This window comes from Chrysochloris asiatica, unplaced genomic scaffold, assembly GCF_000296735.1.
Source record: "Chrysochloris asiatica unplaced genomic scaffold, ChrAsi1.0 scaffold00045, whole genome shotgun sequence".
Lineage (NCBI taxonomy): Eukaryota > Metazoa > Chordata > Mammalia > Afrosoricida > Chrysochloridae > Chrysochloris > Chrysochloris asiatica.
In genome coordinates, this window is record NW_006408563.1 from 3,193,701 (window position 1) to 3,217,898 (window position 24,198).

The following is a 24,198-nucleotide window of genomic DNA, read 5'->3' on the forward strand; positions in this document are numbered from 1 at the left end:
AGATAGAGAGTGAGTGAGTCCCGGTGTGGCTCTGTGGGTTAAGACTGCAAATCCAGTTGAACTGCAAGGTTGGCAGTTCAGGCTCACCAGCTGCTCCTCGGAAATCCTATACAGGATCAATATGCGTCAGAACTGACTTGACAGCACTTAACAACATATATATATATATATATACCCACAATACCTACAATGAAACTTAGTCTCAAGGGTTTGAAATATACAGTGAAGATATTAATTCAATAAATCATTTCTTATAAATGTGTTTCCCACTGGGGGAAACCGAGGCCAAGGATGAGGATAAAATCTGGCATGAGCCCGGGTAGTCCAAGTGATGCCCATCCTGCTTTTCCAACCAGGCTTTCCTCAGAGGGGAAGGCAATTTGAACTTGGCGCTTTAATACTGTTACATGGTATGTTATATTCAGCTGCAAATGTTTTATGTATTTTAATTAGTGTTCGATTTTACTTGTGTCTCAGAGGGCATAATTGAAAGAAAAAAAACAAACAAAAAAGACAGACGGACAGACAGACAGAGACACATATTGATCTAATGAGCATAATGGGAGCTCTTGACTTCCAGGTGTGTATTCTAACCATTGGATGCTGCTCCCTCTCCCTAGCCTAGCTCTGACCCATCTTCTTTGGCCCTGGACTGCCTGCCTTTCCAGTGTTTCTGGTCCCTTACATGGTGACTTTTCATTCCATCTTATATGTGCAGCAAGAAGAAACCATATCTTTTCTGTTTCTTTTTTTTGAGGATCACTTTCAAAGTCCCCCCACTAGCCAAATGTGTATCTTTGTAGTCTTTCTCCTTGGATGGGCCTTGCCTGCTCCCCTCTCCCACCGACCCCCTCCCCACCCCCACACCCCCCAATCTGCTGCTGCTGCTTTTCATTCTTGAGTGGAAGTCCCCAGTCCCTCCTTCCTCACCAGGCCCCTGTGGCCTTGCCTCTCTTTATAGTCCACGTTGGAATCTTTTCATCACCGGTGCCTGGCCTGAAAGGACGCCTATTTTTTTTCTTCCTGTTTTAGATTTATGGCCTGTGTCAGACCTTCCTGTCATGGCCTCTGATGGCCCCTGCCTCTTCTAACATCAGATTCATTGCCGTTCCTAAGGTCCTTTAAGATTTTAATGCTAAGTCTATAAATTTCGTTTCCTCTGGCTTTAACCTTTCTTTAGACCTTCCCATTGTCTGATGGGATGTCCCGCAGGCCTTGATTTGCAGCTAGGCTTCCGTGCTGGAGAGAGCTAGAGGAAGAGGAGGGGCGGGTGTGAGGGAATGGTGGGGGAAATGGGCAAAGGAACTGACGAATTTAGCTTTCCATCAGCTCCAACAATTCTTCAGGGTTTGATAGGGATTGACATTTTTCCTTCAAAGCTGTGATTTGCTGAGGACTTGTGGTGGCTTTTCATTAAAATGGTATCTGAGAGGTTTTTTTTTTTTAAGCTTTGGCTGAACAGATCTTCACCTTTCCTTAATAAATGCATGTAAGCTTAGATTTTTCCTCTCTGATGTGTCAGCTGGGAACTCTTTTCTATCTCCAACACACATGGGCCCTGCTTAAATCGCCCTGATTTCTCACTCAGGCAGACTTTTGCTAAAGAAACTTTTCACACCTTAAGATAATAAAGCCCCTGGTTAAGAGGGGTGGAAATGACAACCAGCTTGATATTTCAGGGGACAAAAGGAGGTCATTGCAGAGAAAGAAAAAGCTCTCTGAGTACTTTGGAAGTCTGAGTTTTGAATTCATTTTGTCTTTCATTGGCCTTGAAGGTGTTAACAGTATTGTTTGCCTTGTTGTTGAGTTCTGTCAAGCCAGTTCCTACATATAGCAACCCTGTATAGGGTTTCCAAGGAACTGTTAACCTTATGGTTAGCAGTCCAGTGCTTATCCTCCAGCAAACAGCATCACACCAGGACATAATTGTTTGGCTAGCTTACTCTGATGATTGTCAAAGTCTTGTCAGCATGCCATCATGGAAAATGCACTAGGCTCAGATAACATACATGGAGGTCTTGCTTCCCAGTGCCAGATTTCAGTGAAGTTGGTGGTGGCGGCTATGTGCTTTGAAGTTGCTTGTGACTCATAGCAACCCTGTGTAGAGTTTCCAAGGCTGTAAATCCTTACAGGAGCAGAAAGCCTCATCTTTCTCTTCAGTCAATGAAGTTTTAAGACATGATTTTTGCCTTGGGAGAGTCCTGGGTGGTGCAAACAGTTCAACTGTTTACTGCTAACTGAAGGTTGGAGGTTTGAGTTTACCTTAAAAGACCTGGAGCTGTGGGTTAATGCACTGCAAGGTTGGTTTGAACTGCAAGGTCAGAGGTTCAAGCTTACCAGTTACACCTTGGAAACCTAATATGGTGTCGCTGTGAGTTGGAACTGACTGGATGGCACTTAACAACAACAAAGGCACCTTGGTAGAAACAGCTGGAAATCTATTTCTGAAAAATCAGCCATTGAACACCATGTGGAGGGAGCATAGTTCTATTAGAACATACATGATGTCTCCATGTTTCTTTGGTCATAAGGTAGCATTTGTTTGAGAACTCATTCCATTTTCTTGGAATTCTGTGGCTCATTCATGTATTGCATTCCTTTTCTCTGAGTTCTAATGTAAGTTTCCATTACTTTGAGCTGATTTTTGTTCATGCTGTTGTCATCGCTAGTTCTTTGGCTACTGCTATATCCAGCATCTTCAGCCCTATTCCTAGAACTCCTATTTTCCAACCTTAAGTCAGAGGTTCACAAGTCCCCGCAAACAAATGGTTAGCACTTTTAAAAGCAACTTTAGATGACTTGACAGTCAAATAAATAAATGCAAATTAATACAGAGTGTGGCCAAGTCTGGCTAGCCATTCATGGCACCAGTTGCCTTTTCTGCTCAGGCTCAGTGCATTTTCCACCATATGTCTGAGTTCTGGCCAATAGGTATAAGTGATGTATGTAAGTTCCAGGAGTGGCCCATAAAACACCTATACAATCCTCTAGGTCTTCTCTTCCCTTTACTGACAGTAGAGTCTAAAATCTGCTGCTAAATTGATGGGCAGACCTACATTACCTGACCATGTGCTACACTTTCTAAACACTCAGCTAACTTTCTAAACACTCACCCTGACCTCTGTTTCCTACAAATGTTTTATTGCCTTGAGTGGAGAGAATCACAGGCCCTAGAAGAAGACCCTTTGCTCTCAAAGTGTATGAAAGCTGGTAGGTAAGATATGCAGGGACTTTGTCATCTAGAAATGAAGAATGGACAGGTCAACTGCAGGAAGGAGCTGTGGCAGATTGCATATAGTTCCTATGTTAGTTTCTTATGGCTGCCATAATAAAGTACCATAAGCTAGGTAAATTAACAGTACAGAAGTTTATTGTTTCACAGCTCTGGAGTCTAGAAGCCCAAAATCAAGATGGCAACATGGTCATTATCTTTCTAGCTGTTGATGGTTTCTCGCGATTCTTGACACTCCTGGTTTGTAGATGGGTGCATGGACATCTTGAGTCTCTGCCTCCATCTAATGTGGCCATCTCCTTCCTCTCCCTGTGTCTCTTCTCCTTCTATTAGTCCACCAGTCATATTGGATTAGGGCCCAGCCTACTAGGAACTAGTAACTACTAGTAACATCTTAAAATATCCTATTTCCATGCAAAATAAAATTACAGGTACCAAGGGTGGGATCCAGGTCTTTGAAGAATACATTTAAACCAATGAAAGTTCCAAATTCTTCACCTCTTCTTTTATACTTTGCCTTTCAACTTTGCAGTGCCTTCTACCAATAGTAGGGGGTTCTTTCTTGCCCTTTGTCCCAACTGTGTTACTTGTTACAAACATGATAGAAGCCAAGACTTGAAATGTGTTTAAGTATTCAACTTTGCTCTTCTGTGTTTCTTCCATCATCATGAGAAGAAATTGTGCTGGTACATTTACTGGTCTGAGGAGAAAGAACTGGTGAGGCAGACCTGGAGCCTACTTACAGTTTATAATAAAGCCCAATCTGGCTCAAACTAGATTACTTTACCCTTAATTGACTCACAGATATGTGAACAATGTTTAAATACTTATTTTGTTTTAAGCCACTGAGTTTTGGGATTGTCACATGACTTTGTTATGGCAACAGTTAAGTGACCTTAAATTTACCTTTTTAAAAACTGTGGTGCCATATATATATAAAACATTTATCACTAGAACCACTTCCATAATTATAACTGAGTGGCATTAATTATGTTTGTCATGTTGTACAATATCACCACTATCTGTTTCCAGAGATCATTTGTGTCTTTCAGCTCTGGTAGAGTAGTGGTTATGAGTAAGGCTGCTAATTTCAGGGTCAGCAGTTCGAAACTACCAGCAGTTCCACGGGAAAAAGATAAGATTTTTGCTCCCATATAGATTTTTTTTTTTTTTTTTTAAAGGTTTTTGTTGTGGATTCAGTGGAAGTTTACAGGGCAAATCATCAGTTTTACATTCAACAAATCATACACCTTGTTTCATTACAATGATTATAATCCCCTCCATGTACCACCAGTTAACAGTATTTCTCTCTATTCACTTTAGCTTTTTTTTTTTTTTAAAAAACTCAGGCACATATAATAATGTATAGCTCCCTTTTCATTCTTCTTCCTGAGAAATTTCAAGATGCCACTAGTGGTTGGTTGTTATGATGTAACTCAGGATTTAATTTTTGGCCTATTTCCTTTTTAGTCTGCCTGTCCCACTCCACAATCCCTGTTCGTGAGTCTTGGATATGTGAGTCTGACACATTACGTGAGGTAAAGTCGAGAAGCTTTTCTTCAAAAATGGAATTAAATAACTGGTCTTTTTCTAGCTGATTCATGGCACTACACAGTGATGTCACAAGGATTGGTGTCATCCAATGCAGAAACTCATGTTGTTACCCCCTACCCACGCAACATGGATCTCTTCCCATACTAAACCACGAAGAATCCTTGTTGTTGTTATTAGGTGCCATCAACTTGGTTGTGACCTTAAGTACAACAGAAAGACACACTGACCAGTTCTACACCATTCTCACAATTGTTGCTATGCTTGAGACCATTGCTGCTGCCACTGTGCCAATCCATCTCATTGGAGGTCTTCCTCTTTTTCACTGATCCTCCACTTTACCAAGCATGATGTTCTTTTCCAAGGATTGGTCTCTCCTGACAATATGCCCAAAGTAGGAGAGACAATATCTTATCATCCTGGCTTCTGAGGAACATTCTGGTTGTACTTCTTACAACACAGATTTGTTTGTTCTTGGCAGTCCATGTTATTCTTCTCCAACATCATAACTCAAATGTATCAATTATTCTACAGTGTTCCTTACTCATTGTCCAACTTTCACATGCATTTGGAATTATTTAAAATACCATGGCTTGGGACAGGAGCACTTTAGTCCTCAAACTGACATCTTTGCCTTGAACACTTTTAAAAGGTCTTATACAGCAGATTTTCCATGGTTTGAAAATATAGGATAAGCACTGGATGGCAAAATTGGTGTGAACCTCAAGGTTGGCAGTTCAAACTCACCAGCCACTCCTTGAAAACATAATACAGGGTTGCTCTGAGTTGGAACTGGCTTAATGACACTCAACAACAACAACAGATTCCATTAGTGTTGATAGTGAGTGGATCCATTCAAAATGAAATCTTTAACAATTGCAATCTGCTTTTCATTTATCATGATGTTATTTGTTGGTTCAGTTGTGAAGATTTTTGTTTTCCTTATACTGAGGTATAACCCATCCCGAAGGTTATGGTCTTGATTTTCAACAATAAGTATTTTAAATCTTCTTCCCTTCAGCAAGCAAGGTTGTATCATCTGCATATCACAGGCTGTTAATGTGTCTTCCTCCAATCCTGACGCCATGTTCTTCTGACTATATTCCAGCTTCCCGGATTAATTGTGCAGCATACAGATTGAAAAAGTATTGTGAAAAAAAATACAACCCTTGCACACATGTTTCCTGATTTTTAAACCATGCAGTATCTTCTTGTTCTGTTCAAACAGCTGTCTCTTGGTCTATGTACAGGTTCCTCATGTGTAGGATTGATTAAGTGTTCCAGAATACCCATTCTTCACAAGGTTGTCCATAGCTTTTCATGATCTATACATCAAAAGCCTTTGCATAGTCAATAAAGTACAGGTAAACATCTTTCTAGTTTCCTCTACTTTCAGCTAAGATCCATCTGACATTAGCAATGAAATCCCTCATTCCATGTCTTTGTCTGAAATTGACTTGCACCTTTGGAAGCTCTCTATCAATGCACTGTTGCACCTGTTTTTGAATGCTCTTTAGCAAAATTTTACTTGAGTGTGATATTAGTGATATTGTCCAATAATTTCCACATTCCTTTGGGTTACCTCTCTTTGGAATGGCCACAAATAGGATCTCTTCCTATCAGTTGGCCAGGTAGCTGTCTCCCAAATTTCTTGGCATTGATGAGTGAGTGTCTCCAGTGCTGCACCAGTTTGTTGAAAGATTTCAATTTGTATTCCATCTATTCCTAGTGCCTTGTTCTTAGCCAATACCTTCAGTGTACCTTGAACTTCTTCCTTTAGTACCATTGGCTCTTGATTATATGCTTCCTCTTGAAATTGTTGAACATTGACCATTTCACTTTGGTACAGTAACTCTGTATATTCCTTCCATCTTCTTTTGATGCTTTTTGCATCATTCAATATTTTGTCCATAGAATCCTTCAATATTTCAAGTCGAGGCTTGAAATTTTTCTTCAGTTCCCTCAGCTTAATGAATGCTTAGCATGCTCTTACCTTTTAGTTTTCTAGCTTTAGGTCTTTACACATTTCATTATAATACTTGACTTTGTCTTGTTGAGCTGTTCTTTGAAAATTTCTGTTCAGTCCTTTTATCTCCTCATTTCTTTCATTTGCTTTAGCATCTCTGTGCTGGAGAGCAAGTTTCAGCGTCTCTTCTGACATCCATTTTGGTCTTTTCCTTCTTTCTTGTCTTCTTAATTACCTTTTGCTTTCTTTCTGTATGATGTTCTTGATGTCATCCCCAAACTCTTTTGCTCTTTGATCATTAGTGTCTGATGCATTAAATCTCTAAATTCAGGTGGGATATGTTCAAGGTCATATTTTGGTCCTTGTGGACTTATTTTATATTTCCTCAGCTTCAACCTGAATTTTCCTATAAGCAATTGTTGGCCTATTCCACAGCCCCTAACCTTGTTTTGGATAATGGTATGAAGCTTTCCCACCGTCTCTTTACACAGATGTAGTCAATTTGATATCTGCGTAGTCTATCTAGCAAGGTCCATGTGCATACTCGTCTTTTATGTTGTTTAAAAATGGTATTTACAATGACGAAGTCATTGGTCTTGCAAAATTCTATCATGTAATTTCCAACATCATTTCCATCATCAAGACCATATTTTCCACCTACTGATCCTTCCTCTTTATTTCAACCTTTTCATTCCAATCATCAGCAATTATCAATACATCTTAATTACATACTTGATCAATTTCAAACTGAAGAAATTGATAGAATTCTCCAATTTCATCATCACTGGCTTTAGTGATTGGTACATAAATTTAAATAATAGAGGTATTAACTGGTTTTCCTTGTAAGAATATGAGTATTATCCTATCACAGACAACATTATATTTCAAGATAGACCTTGAAATGTTCTTTCTGATGATGAATGCAACACCATTCCTCCTCAATTTGTCATTCCTGGAATAGTAAACCATATGATTGTCAGGTTAAAAATGTCTAATACCAGTCCATTTCACCTCATTAATGCCTAGGAGATAGATCTTTATGTGTTCCATTTCATTTTTGACAACTTCAAATTTTCCTATATTCATACTTCATACGTTTCATATTCCAATGATTAATTTATGTTTACAGCCACTTCTCCTCCTTTTGAGTTTGCCCTATCAGTAAATGAAGGTTGTGAAAGTGTTACTCTAGCTGCATCATCAATAGGCAACTCTACTTTGAGGAGGCAGCTCTTCTTCAGTCATATTTGAGTGCCTTCCAACCTGAGAGGCTCATATTCTAGTACTGTATCTGACAATATTCTGGTGCTACTCATAATATTTCACAATTCAATATTCTGGAGTCCTGTGTATGGCACTGTGTCATAAACACTGGACTGGGAGGCCGGTTTGAACAGCAAGCTTGGTGATTCAAATTCACTAACTGCTTCTTGAAAACTCCACGTAGGGTCCCTATGAGTTGTAACCAACTGGATGGCATTTTACATACATACCTACATTTAAGATTCTGGTGCTTTCTGATAGTGTTCTACTGCTAGTTAGAAGGTTTTCAGTGACTAAACATTCAGAAGTAGTCGCCTCTCCTTCTTCCTAGTTTGACTTAGTCTGAAAGCTCCACTGAAACCTGTCCCCCATGGGCAACCCTGCTGGTATTTAAAATATTGGTGGCATAGCTTCCAGCATCACAGAAACATGCAAGTCACCACAGTGTGACAAACTGACAGATGAGTGGTGGTGTAGAATCCTTAGTAATGTTTATTATTAATTTTAATCATAGAATAACATATGATAAGTATATTATTTAAGTGTTCAACTATAATGTTTCTCCAGTTATATGAATCATAACCACAAATTGTTTTGCAAAATATTTCTACCTTTATTTACAGTATCATTAGTTATGTTATTAGCAACTGAGTGGAAGCTTTTAAAACAATTTTTCTTGTTTTCCTTTAATTACTACTTCATTCTCAAAAGAGTTATTAATATAGGTTCACAAAAATTGCCACAACATTGTAGCTAAAGCATCAGAAATTTTGACAAAATCCGCAACTGTAACAGAACATTGGCAGTAACAGAAACAGCAATGTTCTTGTAGCATGTGCACATGAAATCACTGAATTTGCAACATAGTGTAATGATAGCTCTGCCCAATGTTCACTTTTGTTTTGATAAATACCATTGAGTCATTTCCAACTCATAGCAGATTTCTGAGAAGCAGCTGCTGACCTATCTTACAGAGTCACACCAAATGCATTAGAAAGTTCCAAAGTAAATGATTGTTACTGAGTGCCATTGAGCTGGTTCTGAGCCATAGTAACCCTGTATAGGGTTTCTGAGGAGCAGCTGGTGAACTTGAACCTCTGATGTTGCAGTTCAAACCGACCTTGCAGTCCAGCACATTAACTCATAGCGCATGGATACATGTAATCTAGGCTTACCAAAGTGTTTCAGGTTTTCTAAGTAACTTCAGGGATATTTTTATAAAATATATCACAGTTCTGCTGATACACATGACAAAAATTTTACAGACAGTCATTTTTGTGTCACCCTGTTTGACAGCATCAACTACGAGGCTCATACCTCAACTTGATAGTGATGTCATTGGCACTACATGGAGGAAAAACAAGTGTCTCATCCTCCCACTCTTTCTGTTTCTGTTTTTTCATTGTCAGAGTTTAATACAGCTGATTCACCTTCCAGTTCCTGCACTGGCATCTGATAGCAGCACAACTGATCTACAGTGGGAGAACCTGGAAATGAAGTCTTTATTCTCCCCATGTAAAGGATTAGCGATGTCTACAATGAATGAATTTTTTGTTGCAGTGTGCTTATGTATTTCTAGATGGACTGAGAAGCCCTCTGACCTCTAATATCATATCACACAAAGCTTTTTGCAAATCACATTAAATATCTGAATTTAAACTGATGGAAGCAAGAAATGAAGAGTTATAACACTAACTTGTGATCCAAGAGATTTTTCTTAATTTATACTCTTGTGTCCCAGAAAGATTACATAGACATGAGAAAAGGACTGTTTTAAGTCAGGTTTTCTAGAGAAGAAAAACCAGTGAAACATATATATGTATGTAGTGGTTATGAATTGGGCTGCTAACCTCAAGGTCGGCAGTTTGAAACTACCAGCGGTTCCACGGGAGAAAGATGATGTGTTCTGCTCCCATAAAGATTTACAGCCTTGGAAACCCTGTGCAGGGTCACTATGAGTTGGAACCAACTCCACAGTACTTAACAACAACAACATATATATGGCTTACAATTGTAGAGGCCCAGGTCCCAAGCAGAAGATAGAGAAATTTCCATATGTCCATTATATTGGGTACTGGCCACACCCCAAAGGAAACATACTTTTAGTTGATTGGCTGCTTATAGCCAATCATTACAGAGTTAACTATACCTGTATTAGGTTTCATCGCCATGGAAATAAGCACATTTCAACGGTTAAACCTCAGGAATCCTGGCCTAGTCAAGTTGACACAGAATCCTAGCTATTACAATCCACCCTTGTCAACTTGACCTATTAACCAGATGCATAATCTCTAAATAAAGAAAACTGTAAAGTCATTACTTGCTCCTAACATGATATAATTAAAACACATATAACACAAACCACACTGGCCCCATTTGCATCTTATATGTCACAAATAAACAAAGCAAAAGTATTTGATACACACATACAAAACAAAACAAAAAAATATCTATTCATTTAAATATCCAAATTGCACATTCTGCAAACTAGCTTCCTGCCTCTAGTCAGACACACAGCCTTTCTCAGTCCATGGGTCTAGAGTCCATACCTGTTGTGTCTTTCCATGCTATCACCTCTGTCCGCATCTCTGCTGCCACCATTTTTCCAGTCAAGGATCTCATGGTCTTCCTTAATAATGGTGCTGGGATCGTTTGTTCCTGAAATGAAAGAAAACTACTCCCTCCTTTTAGTTATACATCTTCTACAGTTACAATTTTTGACAATAGCAATTAATCCTAACAATTACTCACAGTTGAAATCATAAAAGCCCCATCAGCATCATCACCCACCCCACTTTCATGAGACCCATCTGGAAAAAGAGGAAAACTTTTCAATGGGGACTCTACCATGCTCCCTTCATTCTAAAACTAAGCACACCCATGAAAGCTTGTAAGCCAGTCACTTCATGCCTTTATGGCCCAGGCCCCACTTTGACAGCCAATGTCTAAATTGCCCTTACCTATCAACCCAGTATACTTAGGAGACAAGCATGTTCCTTGATCTGAGGAATCTTCTATTCCTGTTGGAATTTTGAGCAACTGCATCCATAAGTAAGAGTCCAATTCATCAAACTGTAGCAATTTACATTGGCTCACAGCATCAAACATCTTTATCTTCATCTGGTCTGGTTCTAGTCAGCTCAGCCCTAGCCACCCATACTAGGTCAAATGGTTACCAGTTGAAAGTTTGAGAGTTCACACACACCTCCCTGCACTTCAAACCAGCTGACTCCTTCATTCTCAGCCCTAACCCCCCATGGGCTAAGGTCAGTGACCTGGGCTCAGGAGTTCACACAATGCCCTAAATTTCAGACAAGCCAGCCTTCCCTCTCCTCTTATTTGAAGGTCAATGGATACCAAGAGAACATGCCCAAACTCAGCCCATATCTTCATTGCTGTATTTCCCCCAATTCCACTCACACATACACCCAGCTGGTCACCAATGAGCACATGGCTTCAGTTCCCTTTAACTTTCAGTTCAGGAAAGGGGTTTTCTCTGATGGGCTGACTTTCCTTGCCTTGATGCCTCAGAAACTCAAACTCAAAATGCCAAACTGTATGCCTTTTTTGCTCTGCTTTCTTTCAATCATGAATCTCCTGTTCTCCCAGCAGTTCTGGGCTGGTCTGCATTCTTTTCAAATGCAAATATCCCAACTCTAAAGGTTTTGGGATTCCACCTAAGGCTGGAAATATCCCAACTCTAAAGGTTTGGGATTCCACCAGTTCTGGGCTGGTCTGCATTCTTTTCAAATGCAAATATCCCAACTCTAAAGGTTTTAGGATTCCACCTAAGGCCCCATACTCTACAAAGGCTTAAACATGAAGCCTATTTTGTTTCCAGGAAAATTCTAAGTCCCTTTTGTAAATCCATTGAAGTACAGGCTTAAGAAGGATTTACAAGCTCTCTGTAATCATCACACCCAATATTCATTTCTATCACATGTCTATTTTACAATAATATAAATATGTATATTAATATAAATATATAACTATGTCTGTTTTACAATAATAGGCTGGAGAAACCCATATATCCATAAGGCAGTCCAACACAGAAACCTTTGAAAAACTTTCCAAGTTCAATCTTTTTCTCTACCTTAGACTCACCCCTTTCATATGCATATGGCCTTGGGCCTGTGGCAAGGTGAACTCCAGTCAGCCTTGGCCAAAGATCAGCTTTCTTTTCTATCCAGGGTGACCTGGGCTCCAGTCAATTCCAGAAGCTGTGCTCCCCTCAGCTGAAATATTTTATCCCATAACCCTTCATTCTTTTTCTTACAGAACCTCATATTTTCATAGGTCTGGAGCCATTGCAATGAATCCTGTTCACAGCGCTAACTGATTAAACCAAATGGGGACTATGTCTGACTTCCTTTGACTCCACAAGAGGGAAAGAGGACCAAACTCAAAATCAGCCCAAGGCCGATTCCTATGAAGTGGAGGTCAGAAATGCCTCCACCCTATGTTGTTGTTGTTGTTGTTAAAGCAATGCCTTTAAAATGAGTCAGACTTGAGAATCAATTTAGAAAACTCATCCTTATCATTTTGTTTCTCTAGAACCCTACTTTCTTGATACCATATGTTTTGCTTTTGTTAAGTGCTGTGGAATCAATTAGGCCTGTTTTTCTAGAGAAGCAAAATCATTGAAACATATATATGTATATATGTTGTTGTTAAGTGCCGCGGAGTTGGTTCCGACTCATAGCGACCCTGTACAGGGTTTCTGAGGCTGTAAATCTTTACGGGAGCAGAAAGCCTCATTATTCTCCTGTGGAACAGCTGGTAGTTTCGAACTGCTGAACTTGCGGTTTACAGCCCAGTTCGTAACCACTGCACTACCAGAGCTCCTCTATATGTATATATATGTTGCTGTTATTAAGTGCCATTGAGTTGGTTCTGACTCATAGTGACCCCTGTATAGGGTTTCTGAGGAGCAGCTGGTAAGCTTAAACCACCGACTTTGAGATTCAAACCAACTTTGCAGTCCAGTGCATTAACCCACAGCACCACACCAGTACTCCATGTGTATGTATGTATATATATAAGTTTATTATCAAGGAAGCGGCTTACAATTGTAGACTCTCAAGTTCCAAGCAGAAGAAAGAGAGAGAGCCTTCCCTGGGTCCTTTGTAATAGGTACAGGCCACACACCCCAAGGAAATATTCTTTTAATTGATTGGTTGCTCATAGCCAATCATCATAGAGTTAACTATGCTTGTATTAAGTTTCATCACCATGAGAATAAGCACATCTCAACTGTGAAACCTCTGGAAATCCTGGTCTAGTCAAGTTGGCACAGAACCCTAATCATTACAGGGGGCGTAGCCAAACACACCTGGAGTGATGTCCTACTCTGAAGGCAGTCACCCACCTCAAAGGCAGAACCATTCAGAGCAGGTGGGGATGAAGCCTGGAGGGTGAAGGGCTTGACTGCTCAGCACGCTGAACTTTCAGGACATCAATGTTGACCTCGGAACCCTGGCAGATGAATAACCCCCTTATATAATTGAAGGAGCTCTGGTAGCGTAGTGGTTACAAATCGGGCTGCGAACCACAAGGTCAGCAGTTCGACACTACTAGGTGTTCCGCAGGAGAAAGATGAGGCTTTCTGCTCCCGTAAAGATTTACGGCCTCGGAAACCCTATGCAGGGTCTCGCTATGAGTCAGAACCGACTCCACGGCACATAGCAACAACAACATAATTGTAAGGCCAGGCTTTTTCTTTGTACTCGAAAGAAACATGGGGTGGCCCTCTCTCTCCTTTGAATAGACAATACCAGATATGAAAAGTTTTACAGTAAAACGTTTCCCATCCTTTGGGTTTCTCATACCTTCATTCTCTCCTGCCATCTACCTAGGTTTCCATTCCCTGCCATGACAAGTGTTCCTATTACTTTCTTCCATGTCCTGCCATAGGTTTTTAATGCACGAACAAATGAAAGGATATATTCTTATTCTTCATTTATATGAAAATCCTGGCATGGTGCTGTGGGTTATTGTGCTGGACTATAAAGTCGGTTTGGACCACAAGGTTAGCAGTTCAAACTCACCAGCTGCTACTCAGAAACCCTATACAGGGTTACCATGGGTCAGAACCAACTTGACTGTTCTTAACAACAACAACAAACATGTTCTTCTGTGCCTTATATATATTTTTAGTTTGTTTTTGTTGAAAATATACACAGCAAAGCATACACCAGTTCAACCATTTCTACATGTACAGATCAGTGGCCTTGATTATATTTTGGATATAGTCATTCTCACCTCCTTTTCTGAATTGTTTCTCCCACATTAGCATACACTTACTGCCCCCTCAGGCTACTAGCTAACCTTTTCAGTAGCTATTGTCACTTTGATCCGGTAAACAGTTCTTAAAAGAGCATAATAATCCAGCTGTACCGTTTTCTTTTTTTATTTAGCAGTGTATCTTAGAGGCCTTCTGGTATATGTTCACAGACCTTCCTCATTCTTTGTTAAAAATTTGTTACTTCCTGTAAAGTACTCCATTCTAAGTTTGTACCAAGGCTTGTTTTATGAGCTCTCTACTGGTTGATGCTTTGTTTCTGTGCTACCATTTAAAACATGTCTACAATGAATACCTCGTACATACACGTCATATGGGTGCCAGTTAATCTATAACATAAGTTCTCCTATATGATGTTCAGGGATGAAAAGTATATGCATTCATAATTTTGATTGATGTTTCCAAATTATACTCTCTATGAACAATGCTGTTTACTATCCCATTAGTAACGTACAAGAGCAAGACCATGCTCTCTTAATGTTTGTGTGTGCGTGTGTGGTGTAAATTCTTCTGAAAGTTGTAAAAGTATTTATATAAGAGGAATGGTGTGAAAGAGGGAAGTGGGAACGACCCTTTTAGGTTCCCAGAATGTGAACAAGAATTAATAGTGACCACACATAATAATAATACAATAGCTAATATTTACGGAGCACTTAACCAGCTGTATGCCTGGCATTAAGTGCTTTACTATATTAGCTCATTATGAGATTAGACATGATTGATTCTCATTTGCTTTCCCTCTGGTTTTTGTAGAAACAAGTATTGAACATTTTCCATGTACCACCCGCTCTGCTAGGTGTTGGTTAGCACACTTTGTGTTGACAGAAGTCTTGCCAAATGTCAACAAAAAGGGAATTTGAGGGGTAAACTCTACCCATACCAAGAGTCGGTGGAAAATACCAACAGCTTTTCAACTATAATCTTGTCTCAGATGCTGCGGAATGTCTCCTGAAGCATGTTGGTCTTGGAAACTGCCAATGAGGCAAGGTGTGTGGTTGACTGGCCTAGTAGATGCTGAAGCAGAAGCCGCTTCCTGGCTGTCCTCCCACGCATGTGCACTCCTGGTCTCTTTTGTTTCATGCATATCTCTTGCCTAAGTATTATAAGTTAGTGTTGGAGGAGATAGGGAGAGGGGAGGAAGAACTGGTGTGCACGTGTGTGTGTGCACGCATGCATGTGTTGTGTTGTAATACTAATCTAAGAAATAAATCCAGTTTGACTACATATCAGATTTAGTCATTAGCTGGCAGTCATAATTAGTACATGCAATGTATTACTGCAGAGGAATATTGAGAAGGCAAAAAAAAAAAATCTGTATGAATATAAATGGAAAATATCCCCTAGACCTTCAGGCAAATATACTGGTGCTGAGCATCAAAAAACTGAGGCCAAAATTAATTAACATTGACAATCAGTTCTTTCCACTATCCCCTGGTTTTTCTGACTTCCTTTCCTCCACCCTAGGCCATCTTCAAGATTGCTCCAGTATCTTATTGTCCCTTACTTCTGCCACAACTAGCCTCCCTGCTTGGACTTTGATACCAAGCAGTCTTATGGTGCCAGAAGATGTTTGCCCTTTGTTTAGATTCTTAATTATCCTTACATCTAATACCATGGGGGCAGGAGTTAGTTGTTACTATTTCCCTCAGAATGGATTTGAATAATGTAGGGGGTCTTAGGATGGGCCAGCTATGGTTAAAGGCATTGAGAAACAGTTTTGGAGACAGTCTTAGAAACAAAGGAGCCCTAGGTGCTGCAAATAGTTCATCTGTGGGCTCCTAACAGACAGGTTGGTGGCTTGAACCCACCAGAAGCATCTTGGAAAAAAGGTCTGATGATCTGATTCCAAAATGTCACAGCTAGGAGAACCCTATGGAACACAGCTCTACCTAGTCTGAGACACATGGATTACCATGAGTCACAATTGACTTGACAGCAACTGGCTTTGTTTTTCAGTTGTTATTATTATTTTAATTAGAAGCAAGGGGAAATGTTTAGGGTTATAAAACAAAAAACAATTTTGAGAGTATTAATGTCATCTCAAAATAGAAAAAGAGGGGATTTATAGTAAGGAAAATAATTTCAAGTAATTAAAATTGTATCTAAGTCAAATTGAGGAAAGATTCTGTTCTACAAAACTGGGTAATATACAGTTTCAGTCAATAACAGTAGTTATTTCAAACAGGGAATTGGATACTGATTTCAGATTTTGAAATAACTTGATTGAGCTTAGAATCCACTGCCCTCTTATAACTGGACATGTTCTCTCCTGTGTGTCCCAGACCTTGCTTGACCCATGAACCAATCTGTATTACTGACAAGGCCTCTCTCTGAGTATGTGGTTCTTAATTCTTGAAGAGTTTATAGTAGAAGCATTGAAACATGCCCCATGGATGAATTCACTTTAACTTGTCGATGTTTTTTAAGCAGACTTTTGGTAACCACTGATTGGTGACGTCATTAATTTTTAGAATCTGTACTTTGAGCTCCTAGGAGTCCTAGTGTGGTGCTGTGGCTTAATGTGCTGGACTACAAGGTCAGTTTGAATCACAGGGTTGGCAGTTCAAGCACACCAGGTGATCCTTGCAAACCCTACACAGTGTTGTTATGAGTAGGCACTGATTCCATGCGACTTAACAAAAACAACTTTGAATTCCTTAAGCAGAGGTCTAAGACACTCTTCTGGAAAATGAGCCCCTCAGGTTGGAGGGCACTCAAAATGTGACTGGGGAAGAACTGCATCCTCAAAGTAGAGTTGACTGTGAAAATGTGAACAGAGTAAAGCCCATGGGAGTAAAGCCTGTAGGACGTTCATCTGCCGATAGGGCACAACTCAAAATGAAGAGAAAGAGCTGTAAACATCCATTAATAATTGGAACATGGAATGTACGAAGTATGAATCTAGGAAAATTGGAAATTGTAAAAAATGAAGTGGAACGCATAAACATCGATATCTTAGGCATTAGTGAGCTGAAATGGACTGGTATTGGCCGTTTTGAATCTGACAACCACATGGTTTACTATGCTGGGAATGACAAATAGAAGAGGAATGGTGTTGCATTCACTATCAAAAAGAACATATCCAGATCAGTCATGAGGTATAACACTATCTGTGATAGGATAATATCCATGTGCCTACAGGGAAGACCAGTTAATACCACCATTGTTCAGATTTACACACCAACCACTAAAGCCAATGAGGATGAAATAGAAGAATTCTACCAACTTCTTTAGTCTAAAGTTGATCAAACATGCAATCAAGATGTAGTGATCATTACTGCTGATTGGAATGCAAAAGCTGAAAACAAAGAGGAAGGGTCAGTAGTTGGAAAATATAGTCTTGGTGATAGAAATGATGCTGGAGATTGCATGATAGAATTCTGCAAAATTAATGATTTCTTAATTTCAAATATCTTCTTTAGACAGCATAAGAGATGATTAGACACATGGACCTTACCAGATGGAATACACAGAAATCAAATTGACTATATCTGTGGAAAGATATGATGGAAAAGCTCCATCTCATCAGCCAAAACAAGGCCAGGGGCAGATTATGGAACAGACCATAAATTGCTCATATGCAAATTCAAACTGAAGCTGAAGAAAGTGAAAACAAGTCCACGAGAGCCAAAATATGACCTTGAATATATCCCACCTGAATTTAGAAATCATCTGAAGAACATATTTGATACATTAAACACTTAAGACCGAAGACCAGAAGAGTTGTGGGATGACATCAAGAACGCTATACAGGAAGAAAACAAAAAGTCATTAAGAAGACAAGAAAGAAGGAAAACATCAGAATGGATGTCAGAAGAGACACTGAAACTTGTTGTTCAGCAAAGAGATGCTAAAGTAAATGGAAGAAATGAGGAGGTACAAGAGATGAACCGAAAATTTTAAAGGTTAGCTCAAGAAGACAAAGTCAAATATTCCAACAAAATGTACAAAAACCTGGACTCAGAAAAACCAAAAGGGAAGAAAACGCTCTGCATTTTTCAAGCTAGTGGAATTAAAGAAAAATTTCAAGCCTTGACTTTCATTATTGAAGGATTCTCTGGGGAAATTATTGAATGATGCAGAAAACATTGAAAGAAGATCAAAGGAATATACAAAGTCACTATACCAAAAGGAAATGGTTGATGTTCAATCATTTCAAGAGGTAGCATATGATCAAGAGCCAATGATACTGAAAGAAGAAGTCCAAGGTGCATTGAAGGAACTGGCAAAGAACAAGGTACCAGAAATTGATGGAATAAAATTAAAATCTTTCAAGGAAGTGAGGTGGCACTGGACACACTCACTCATCTATGCCCAGAAATTTGGAACACAACCTCCTGGCCATTTGTTTGGAAGAGATTTATATTTGTGCCTATCCCAAAAAGAGGTGACCCAATGGAATGCGGAAATCATTGGACAGTATCTTTGATACTGTCCAATGTGAGTAAAGTTTTACTAAAGGTAATACAAAAATATCTGCAAGCATACATTGACAGAGAACTTCCAGAGGTTCATGCTGGATTCAGAAGAGGCCGTGGAACAAGGGATACCATTGCTGATGTCTGATGGATCTTGGCTGAAAGCAGAGACCACCAGAAAGATATTTACCTGTGCTTTAGTGACTATGCAAAGGCTTTTAATTGTGTGGATCATGACAAGCTATAGACAACATTGCAAAGTATGAATATTCTGGAACACTTCATTGTGCTCATGAGGAATCTGTTCATGGACTAAGAGGCAGTTGTTTGAACAGAACACGACATCGCTGGGTGGTTTAAAATTAGGAGAGGTGTGCAACAGTGTTGTATTCTTTCACCATACTTATTCAGCCTGTATGCTGAGCAAATAATACGAGAAGCTGGGTTCTATGAAGAAAAACGTGGCATCAGGATTGGAGGAAGACTCATTAATAATCTGTGGTATGCAGATGATACAACCTTGCTGGCTGAAAGTGAAGAGGACTTAAAATACTTACTGATGAAGATCAAAGTCACAGCCTTTGGTATGGGTTGCATCTCAATGTAAAGAAAACATGAGTCCTCACCACTCGACCAATAAACAACATTCTTATCAATGCAGGAAAGATTGAAGTTGTCAAGGACTTCATTCTGCTTGTATCAACCATCAACACTCATTGAAGCAGCAGTCAAGAAATCAAAGGACGCATTGCATTAGGCAAATCTGCTGCACAAGACCTTTTCAAAGTGTTGAAGAGCAAAGATGTCAGCTTGAGGACTAAGGTGCGCCTGACCCAAGCCATGGTATTTTCAATAACCCCATATGCATGTGAAAGCTGGACAGTGAATAAGGAAGACCGTAGAATTGATGCTTTTGAGTTATGGTATTGGAGGAGAATATGGATTGTGCCATGAGCTGCCAAAAGAACCAACAGATCTGTGTTGGAAGAAGTGCAGCCTGAGTGTTCCTTGGAGTCCAGGATAGCCAAAGTTTGTGTCTCATACTTCGGACATATTGTTACGAGGGACAAGTTGCTGGAGAAAAATATCATGTTTGGTAAGGTGGAGGGTCAGAGGAAAAGAGGAAGACCCCAGTGAGATGGACTGGCAGCATAAATAGGCTCAAGCATGGCAACAATTGAGAGGTTGGCCCAGGACTGGGCAGTGTTTCAATCTGTTGTGCGCAGTCACTATGAGTCGGTACCGACTCGATGGCACCTTACAAAAACAAGGCCTTCTTCTCTTCTTAGGCTATATTCTTCCCTGAGAAATCACACTCACACCATGATTTCAGTTGTCCAAAGGATTCATTCATGCAGCCAGCACAGTCCTCTGTTCTGAGGTTTGCTCCTCATGGATGTCTCAAAGGCAATTATAACTTGACATATCTGAGACTAAGCTCATGATGTCCCTATAAAACCTGGTTTTCTTCTAATGCTCTCTTAGGTATAGAGAGCACCATCTAGTCACTGTGTGAAGACAGAAGCCAGGGAGTCATCTGTGATCCTGCCTCATTCTCTGGTACTCAGTCCATTGCTAAGTCCTTTAATTTTATGTTCTAAACATTTCTTCAATATACTCTTTTTTCGCTCTAACACTGCTGTCATAGTCTAAGCTACAACGATCTTCCTCCTGAATTTCTAAAATTGCCTTCTAACTGGTCTGTCTGCACCTATGTTGACTTCTCAGTTCATTTTCCAACAGATTTCTCAAAGACACATTTCATGCTAACATGTCATTTCCTCAGGGATGCTTTCTCTGTCCTTCATATCACTTACCATGGTGGCAATTTTACACTTCTGAGTGTGATCCTGAATTACTTTCAGCCTACCCTGTAGACTGTCAACTCTGAAGGTTAGGAGCTGTGTCTGTTTTCGCTTTTTTATTTATTTGTACATCCCTAGCCCTCAGTGTGGCATACAGCACATAGTAGGCACTGAGCAAAATTCCCCACAATACAAAGCACAGAATTTTGAACTTAATGGATGTTTGGTAAATACTACCAACACTACCAGTTGCTGTCAAGTCAATTGTGACTCATGGCAACCCTGCACGTGTGTCATAGTATATCTGAGCTCTGTACGGTTCTCAATGGATGTTACTCTTAAAGGTCGATTGCTGGGCCTTTCCACTGACGTGTCTCTAACTGATGATACAAAATATTAATTGTGTACATTGATATCCAATTTAAAAAATGGATTGTTAAGTATCAACCTATCTAAGAGCACAAAAGGGAGTCTCTGAATCTTTGTTTTCCATGTGATATAAAGGACAATATGTTAGGGATTTTAGTTGCAAGCAACAGAAGATGAATCTTGCTGATTATACAAAGAATAAGATTATCAAAAGGGCATCAAGAACTTCAAAAAATCATTGAGAGGACTAGAGTCAGAAACATGCCAAGAACTATGTCGTAGTTTGCTCCGCTGCAACTTGTGCACCAAGAATAGGACTTGCTGCCTCACATGCATTTGCTTGGCAGAGTCCAGGTCACATGGCTATACTGTAGCTGCAAGGCATTCTGGGAAAGCGAACTCCCCAAACATAAGAAGAATGTTTAAAAGATCTGAGACAGCACAAACATGACCAGTGGCGTCTATAACTGGAGAGTTTTAAAACTTTTACTTGCTCCCCTTTCATAATTGTGCATCTGAATATTGACATGTATACAGTACGTATAGTTGTACAGATACATGTTGTAAGAGCTTGACCCCAAGCATTTTAAATTCTTTCCCTACCTTTGCAGCTGATTTTACATTTCGCCATTAGGTAGTTTAGTTTAACCACCTAGAAAATTAATGTAATACTATCAACCAAATGCCAAGAATCAGTAGTAATAGTAATGTATTTTGAGGTCCTTGGATAAAAAGCACTTCAAAGATTCACTGTATCATTATTTAAAATAGATGATTTCTAATGAAAATACTAAGTTCAAAGGGCTTGATGACTTCTCAGGATGCAAAATAGGTAATGCCTGGTATATTAGCTTAATAAACCAGTCCTGATGATGTTTGCCTTACTCTTCTTCCAGCTCCTCTGTGAGCATTAGAAGGCAGAAATATGCAGGAATGGTAATGGGCGTAATCAGTCACAACATGTGAGCTTATTATATTGGCTGCCTGCACAGTTGGAGCCTTCCAAAGCTAATCACAGCCCTTTTGCAAAGTTCACTGGGTTGGACTTTCTAATACATTCTTATCCCAGGTATGTTGAGAGGCAGAGAAACTGCAGATATGGCCGTTGATAGCACCATTTACCCATGTGTTGCTCAGGGTGAAAACCACAAATCTCTTTTTTACTAGCCATGAGATCTCAGATTTTTTTCTAAAAGAATAGTATCAGCAACTGGTTTCCTCTTGTAGGTCTCCTTCCTTTTCTTTTTCTCTTTCTGTTTTTTTTTTTAAGTGTAGTATGGTGATGCCTTTGCTTGGAATCTTGGTGTGGTGTTATAGGATAAGCACTGGACTACTAATCTCAAGGTCATTGGTTCAAATCCACCAGTCACTCCTTGGAAACACTATATTGGGTCTCTATGATTAGGAACAGACTCTATGGCACTGAACAACAACGATTTTTAGTCCATTTCTTCTCTAATGTTACCAATCAGTTCTTTGTCACTGACTCACCTGCAAAGATCTGCTAGCCACCGTCTCTTAATCCCTCTTGAAGTCTACCTCTTCTTTTGTGCATGGCTCTCCACCCATAAATGCCTTCACAGATCTTCATCTCTCTCCTTAATGCTCCTTACTCCTCCACACCCCCCATCCACCTGTCAAGTGTCAGAACTCTGGTACCCTAAGTGCATTTCTAGGGATTTCCATGGTAGGGTCACAATGCAGCTTCCATTTCTGGTCTGCAGCAACTCCTTGCCATTTCCTCCTTTCCCTTTCTTCTTATCTGCAGGGACAGACACACTACTCTTCCTGTAAAATACCATAGTTTTGCTAACAAAATGAATCACATCACTTGTCTACCTATCCAATGCTGTCTTTGGAGTGAGGCGGGTTCTCCTGGCCTCCCTACCAAATGGCCCCATAGAGGATAGGGCCCCATCAGGCCCCTACATCATGTTATACTAGCTAGTTTAGACAGATTCTAACAACCCCAGCACACCCAAGCTTATTTGGCAGCAGTTAGGAGGGAAAAAAACCACATTAAAAACTCTTTTATTGGAGCTTAAAATGGTTTCTGAGCTGAATCTGGTCCCTCATCATCCTGTGGGTGACAGACTATGACAACAGAGTAAAAGGCACAAAAGCCTCCCCATATGGCATACAAATTATAGTGGGGTGGTCATAGACTGAGGGAATGTTGGCGGGAGATTGAGTATTTATTAAAATATCTTTTGTCAGCCAGATTTATTTTCGTCTTTCTTCATAAGATGTGATCGTTTTGCATCAGCGCATCTAAATGAAATAATTTGCTAAAGGTCAAATGCAATTCCCTCCAGCCAGCTTTCATTTACCTTCTAATTAATAACTAAATGCTCACACATACATTAGCCCAAGGCTCATGCATAAAATAATAACTCCCATTTATTGAGCAGCTATTATGTCCCAGGCATTTTGTGTACACAACCTCAATATCTCACAGTCCTAGAAGGCAGGGCTATCCCTTTAACAGAGAAGGAAAGTGATGTGTTGGTCTGAAGCTGAGCACTCCTGTGATTCCTTACGACAGTGTTGTAATCAGTGCCTCTGGCACGGGTTTGATATCTTGCTGTTACTAACGAATGGAGGAGAGTCCACTAGGATGTTTCTACCTTCTAAGTAAAACTCCTCCCCACTGGAGGAAGTAGAGTTGATTGGTGCACTCCTTGACTGTTGTCATGGTACTAAGAGCTGGGTGACTGAGGTGAACCATAGGGACCTTGGAGGGGGGCCAACATGATGAAAGCTTTAGGAAATGGGCCCTCTGAGATGTCTCTGGCTCCACTGAGCCATTGTGGGCTGAACTTCTCTAAGAAAAGACATGTCTTACTTAGTATGAAGCTTAGCTCTTAGGATTTTGCTGGGAAGATGGTTTGCTGGATGAGTTGATGAAAAAATAATTTTTCTCCAGGATCATAATCTAGGTTGAGAAACCATCATTCTAACCTTTGTAAAGGGAGCCCAGGTAGCATAGTAGACTACAAGCTGCACTGCTCACCAGTAGATCAGCAGTTCAAATCTACCAATCACTCCGTGGGAGAATGATAAGGCTTTCTGCTCCTATAAAGGTGTACAGCCCCAGAAGTCCTATGCAGGGTTGCTATGAGTCCGAATGGACTCAACCTTTGTAATGACCTACTATAGCCCAGGCTACAGAGATTTCTGGTATTAGGGTCTGTCTCTTACTAATAAAAAAGGAGGTCTGCATATTTGTGAAGGGGACTCATTTCTGCCAAGTCCAAGATTCTTCTTTCAAAAAAAGTTTTTCTTTTCATGTC